This window comes from Zingiber officinale, chromosome 11B (genome assembly GCF_018446385.1).
Source record: "Zingiber officinale cultivar Zhangliang chromosome 11B, Zo_v1.1, whole genome shotgun sequence".
Lineage (NCBI taxonomy): Eukaryota > Viridiplantae > Streptophyta > Magnoliopsida > Zingiberales > Zingiberaceae > Zingiber > Zingiber officinale.
In genome coordinates this window covers 5,414,596-5,420,820 of record NC_056007.1, presented here as the reverse complement: position 1 = coordinate 5,420,820, position 6,225 = coordinate 5,414,596, and positions in this window count along the sequence as shown.

Sequence of the window (6,225 nt, the reverse complement as noted above, 5' to 3'; positions counted from 1 at the left end):
CTAGCTTCACTCACTGGGTATTTTCACCTGACTTCACTCACAAGAATTTTTCAACTGTCTGACTTCACTCACCAGGACTTTTCAGTCAAGTATCCAGTCAGTCTTGACCTACATGACTGTTCTTCACATCTAACTGGCCAACCTTGACCAACGGAGAATTATACCAACAATCTCCCCAAATGAAAGATTGCACCTGTAATTTTCATGTATTATCAGTCTCCATGTATTATCAATGTATTGTCAAACATCGAAACCCAAACATCAAGACTCAAGCTTGAGTCTTCTCAAGCTTAGTCAATCAGGTCAACCTTGACCTTGGGAATATTGCACCAACATACATGATCTCAATGCCAAAACCATGAGATTCGTATCCCATGAGAATTCAAGGATGAACCGAAAGGAGAACCCAATCCTCTGACTCATAGAAACCCGAGATATGGAGAGTCGACTACAAAAGTAGATCGGTATGCCACGAGGAGCAATAGGTTGTCATTGATCTTAATGGATCTATTCTAATTTGTCATCACACAGTAAGAGAAGACAACTTAGGGATTATAGAATCATGTGACAAGGTTTATTTAGGAAAACAATCTTTTAGCTCTGTCGCCCTGAAAGTAGACGATGAATTGAATTGATATGCCGATATAGTTCTAAAAGTTAATATCAAATACCATAGGATAGTCTATCTACATGAACTATTATTGAGAATAGGAAATCAAATATAAATTAGGTGTTTTTTTATCATTGTGGTGAAACTGAAATCGTAGAATCATTCTCCCCAATTCTAACATCTACCTTCGACTACTTGCCTTCCCTTGACCATTTCTGCTCTAGGCTTCTCTCAAACCTTTCAATCTTGCTCTCTCAACTCTCTCTCTCTTTCTCAATCTATTGTTCTCGTGATCTCACACAACCACAATCGTCTAGATAATTTGCTTGATGAACTTATCTAGTACTCAATCAACAATCTCTATGGATCAATATTTTATTACTTGACGATATTTTTGTACACTTGCGGATTTATCACACATCAAACTATTGCCATTAAGGAACTTTATAAATTCTTCAATAACTAAGAGAATGAATCCAAGAGGCGTACACTTGCTTTCTTTAAGAAACTATTTGCTCATACCACGGTGATGTTAGAGTGTATACTGAAAGCCTAAGCTTTTGTAGACATTTATTTTGAATAAAGAATCACATTTGGTTAAATTATCTACATTTGTTTGTAGTTGTTCAATTAATTTATATTGTAGATAACATAGTATGTGGTGTCACATACAGAAGATAATGTTATCAGTACCTTATAAATTATAAACAGTAGCTCATGACCAAGATGGAAATGAACAAACCATTGGAAGGTCGTAGTGTAATTAGGTATTAGTTTATCTTAACTATATAATTACACTAGTACACTTAGAGTGTATTGAGTAGGACTATTAAAGGTCGTTTCTTTTATACTGACTTTATAAAGGAACAAAGACCTCAGTTATTATGGAAGTGTGTGCTCTTAATCCTAATATAATAACAAGCACATATATTTGATATTTATTTATTTAATTTATCAATGAGTGAGATTTAGTTTGATAAATCAATAAGCCTGATAAGTTGGGAAATGATATCACTTATAGTGTGTGTTGTTGATTATAAAAGGAAACTGTGTCCTAGAAATCTAGGTTGAGAATGTCCCCAAGAGGAGCTCATAAGGATTATCATGTTAAACCCTGCAGGTGGACTTAGTCCGACATGACGATAAGGTTGAGTAGTACTACTCTTGGACTAAGATATTAATTAAATGAGTTGTCAGTAACTCACTTAATTAGTAGACATTCGACATATTAAACACAGGGAGACTAACATACTCATAATAAGAAGGAGCCCAAAAATGTAATTTGGGATTGGTGCGATAGTTTAATAATAGTTCTCTAGTGGAATGAATTATTATTGATAAAATTAAGTTGTGTGTTTGGGGCGAACACGGGATGCTTAATTTTATCGGGAGACCAAAACCAATTCCTCCTCTCGGTCCCTATCGTAGCCTCTTAGTTATAGAGTACTATACACACCTTCATACCCATGTTGTAGGGGCCGGCCAAGCTAGCTTGAGGACCAAGCTAGGGCCGGCCAAGCCTTGGTCCATGGGTGGCCGGCCCTAGCTTGAACCCAAGCTTAGGTGGCCGACCCTATTAAAATAGAAAAGAATTTTAATTTTAAAATTTTCTTATGTGGAAGATATAATTTAAAAGAGTGATTAAAAATTAAAATATTTCTTTTATAAGTTTCTACAAAAGATTAAGAAAAAAGATTAAATCTCTTTCCTTATTTGTAGATTGAAAGGATATTTTATTTTTCTTCTTTGTAAATTATTCACATGTTGAAAAATTAAAATTATAGAAATTTCTTTTTATCAACCATGAAGGGATTTTAAAGGGAAATTTTATTTTTTAAAATTTCCGGAAACAAATAAGGAATTTTAATTGGTTGATTAAAAATTGCCTTATTTGCTCTTCCATGAGGTGGCCGACCATGACATGGGTGATTAGGAAATTTTATTTAATTTTTCTTAAATAATTCATGTCAAGGAAAGTTAAGGAAATTTTATTGTAATTGAATTTCCTTATTTGCCAAAGCTAAGGATTATAAAAGAGGGGGTTTTGGGTGCCTTCAAGGAGAACAACCTCTATTCTTTATCTCCCTCTTTTCCTTGGTGGTGTGGCCGGCCCTTCCTTCTTCTCTTCTTCTTCTCTTTGTGGCCGAACCTCTTCATGCTCTTGGAGTTTTAATTGGTGGCCGGATCTTAGCTTGGAGAAGAAAGAGAGAAAGCTTGCATCCCTTGGAGCTTGGTTGGTGGAAAAGTTCTTCATCCTTTGAGTAGTTTTGTGCTTGGCCGAAACTTGAAGGAAGGAGAAGAAGGTGCTAGGTGGTTCTCGTCTCGGAAGATCGTTGCCCACACAACGTCCGAGATTAGAAGAGGAATACGGTAGAAGATCAAGAGGTCATTATTCACAAAGAAAGGTATAACTAATAATTGTTTTTCGCATCATGTTAGTTTTGTTTCTTTGTAAAAATACCAAATACAAGAGGCATGCGATTCTAGTTTTTCTAATTAGTTTTCAAAGTTGTGTTCTTTTGTTTTTTTTTCTTTTCCTTGTGATTTGATTATTCTTAGAGGTTAACCTAGGGTTACTATGGGAAGGTTAAATATTTAATTTCCTTAAAAGGCTTTGTCTAGTCGGTGGTGGTTGCTCCCATATCCAAGAAGGTCATGTGCCTCGCCATGCAGTACTGGAAGCCGATTTTGGAAATAGATATTTAATTGTCTTCGTGACCTAGGTGATTTGGATCAAACGTGTTAAGTTCCGCAGGAGATCCAAGTCTAAACCTAAAAGAACAAATAAATTAAACTCAGGATCAAACGTGTTAAGTTCCGCAGGCGATCCAAGTTTAATTTAAAAGAACACATGGTAGCTAGGAAAAGGTTCAGATCTTTGTACAAAATTTTTGTACAGTGGAACCGTTAGGTTTTTCGAGTAGCAACCAACATGTGATGCAATCAGACTAAGCAAATGTTTCTCTATGATATAATGAACTCCTTAATAAAGTTGTTTCTAATGTGCACACTTTAAAACATCAAGGTTGAAGACATAGAAGCTATACGAGCTCTGTGAGATTAATAGTAATCCCACAGGGTGCCCAGTGGGCTAAAGGGTGACAAATTTGTTATAATAAGACAGAGATCAATTTTTCACGAACACATGCCCTCGGAGAAAAAACTCCTCCTTTCCCCCTATCCACTTAGTGGTCAACTATAAATTGATCTCGTGATTTAGTTCCCTTCACATAACCTAAGGACAGACTATGAGGGGTATCTAGGTGAGTGTAATCATCTTTTGCTATTGATTTTGCTTGAGAACACTGACGAACAAACCACAAGTGAGTAGGCATATAGGTCGCCTTGATCACCAATCGCCTATCGATAACAAGGATTGGTGGGGAGGTTTGCTAAAGCCTAGAAGGGAGAAGATGAAAGAAGGGTCAAAATGACGACCAGTGGGTTCCCCAGTGCAGCTACCTTTTATAGAGTAGATAGGGTTTGTGGAGGCGTATTTGTATGTACATGTACTCGACGGAGAGGGCTACCTTTTATAGAGCGGCAACTGATGACTCTCACATTCTACATGTCCCGAGATCCACATTATTGTTATCTACTTCTTGAAATAATTTGAAATCTTGAGATTTGCGTGATCCTTATCCACTTCCTACAATAATCCAAAATCCCAAGATCCGTGCGATCATTATCCACTTTATGAAATAATTGGTGACATTGTCTTCGGTTGGAAGTGTCATGAAGTCGGGAGGCCGCTAAGTCAAGGGGCGACTCGGAGATGGGATGCCCCAAGGTTAGGAGTATCATGATGTTGGGGATGTTGAGTCGGCGACGCCGTCGAATAGGGAGGTAGCTTGGAGACGGACAGCCCAGGGTCGAGAGCATCATGGAGTCGGGTACAACTCAACTTTCCCTTAACTTTGACCGTTATTATCAGTAGAATTGTGGACCTATTTATTCACGTGTCGCTTTCTGATTACTTCCCATATCAGCTACTATATGGGGGAAATGCCTTTCAAATATCTAGGGATCCCCATAGCCTCTTTGAAATTGAAGATATCAAATTATAGCACACTTTTGGACATTCTCACTAGGAGAGTCAATTCATGATCGAAGAACATGCTCTCTTATGCTAAGAAAGCACAGCTAATGTCATCCATTTTTCAAGGCATGGATGCTACTATATGTCCATACTATCACTTCTTAGTCGAGTTTTAGACCGCATATATATCATCTATGATCTGTACTACCAAAAGTCTCCCCATTGCATGGTTAGAGTTATGATGGCTGAAACAAGAAGGTGGTCTTGGCTGGATGGACTTAAAAGCATGGAACCTCGCTCTGCTAGCTAAGATTCTATAGTGGATACAAGATAAGTGTTGTGCAAAGGATGTCCACATATCTCTACAATAGTTTCCACTTTGTGTCTAAACTCTCATGACTTTGCTCTTGGGCTCTCCCCAAAAGGCTTCATGCCAATGGAGATATCCTACATTCTTTTAAACCCATGATCTTTTCCCAAATATTTTCAATGTGGGATTTTGATTGAATCCCAACAATCCTCCCCTCAAACGAAGGACCACAATTACTTTCATGGTCCGGGCCTCCCCGCGAGCATTTGATCACCCTGACTTACTTCGGGGCCTTCCCGCAAGCATTCACATCCTGTCACCTTGACCTGCTCCGGGCCTTCCCGCAAGCATTCGGTCACCTTGACCTGTTTTGGGCCTTCCTGTGAGCATCCGGTCACCCTGACCTGCTCCAGGTCTTCCTGCAAGTATCCAATCATCCTGACTTGCTCTAGGTCTCCCCGTGAGTATCCGATCACCTCGACTTACTCTGGGCCTCCCCGCAAACATTCGATCAACCTGACCTACCCTGAGCCCACCCTAAACTTCGTTCAAGGTCACCCCACATGACATATGGTCTGGATCATGACTCTGATACCATTTATTGGGACCGAAGGATGTCTACATATCTTCATAATGATATGATATTATCCATTTTGGGTCTAGGCTATCATGATTTTGCTCTTGAGCTCTTTCCAAAAGGTCACATGCCAATGAAGATATCATATATTCCTTTTAAACCCATGATCTTTTCCAAATCTTTCTAACGTGAGACTTTGATTGAATCCCAATAATAAGCAAGATACATTGTGGATACGATAGGTGCACAACGGGTACTTACATCATGTAAGGATATGGGCATGGCAGGCCCAACACAGACTCCCCACTCATTAAGAAGATGTTACACATCAGAGAAAACATTTTGTCATCTACAGATAGCCCAAAGGCATTACAAGAATTCTAACTTTTAGCGATGTACAACAGGTCAACATCATAAAATGTGACCTTTTGGCGACACTTAGAGCATTTTGCGTCTCTAAAAGATAGAACAGTAGAAGGGAATTTTCCTACATTTATTTTGTATCATTTAGCGACACATTAAACAATACACGCCACCAAAAGAAGGCCTTCGACGATGCACACATCACTCCATGTCGCTAAAAGGTAGTGCAAAATCCCCCCTCCCCCTAATTTGTATCATTTGGTGACACAACACAGAAGACTCGTCGCCAAATGTGATATTTTGGCGACACATTTTGCACTCAACGT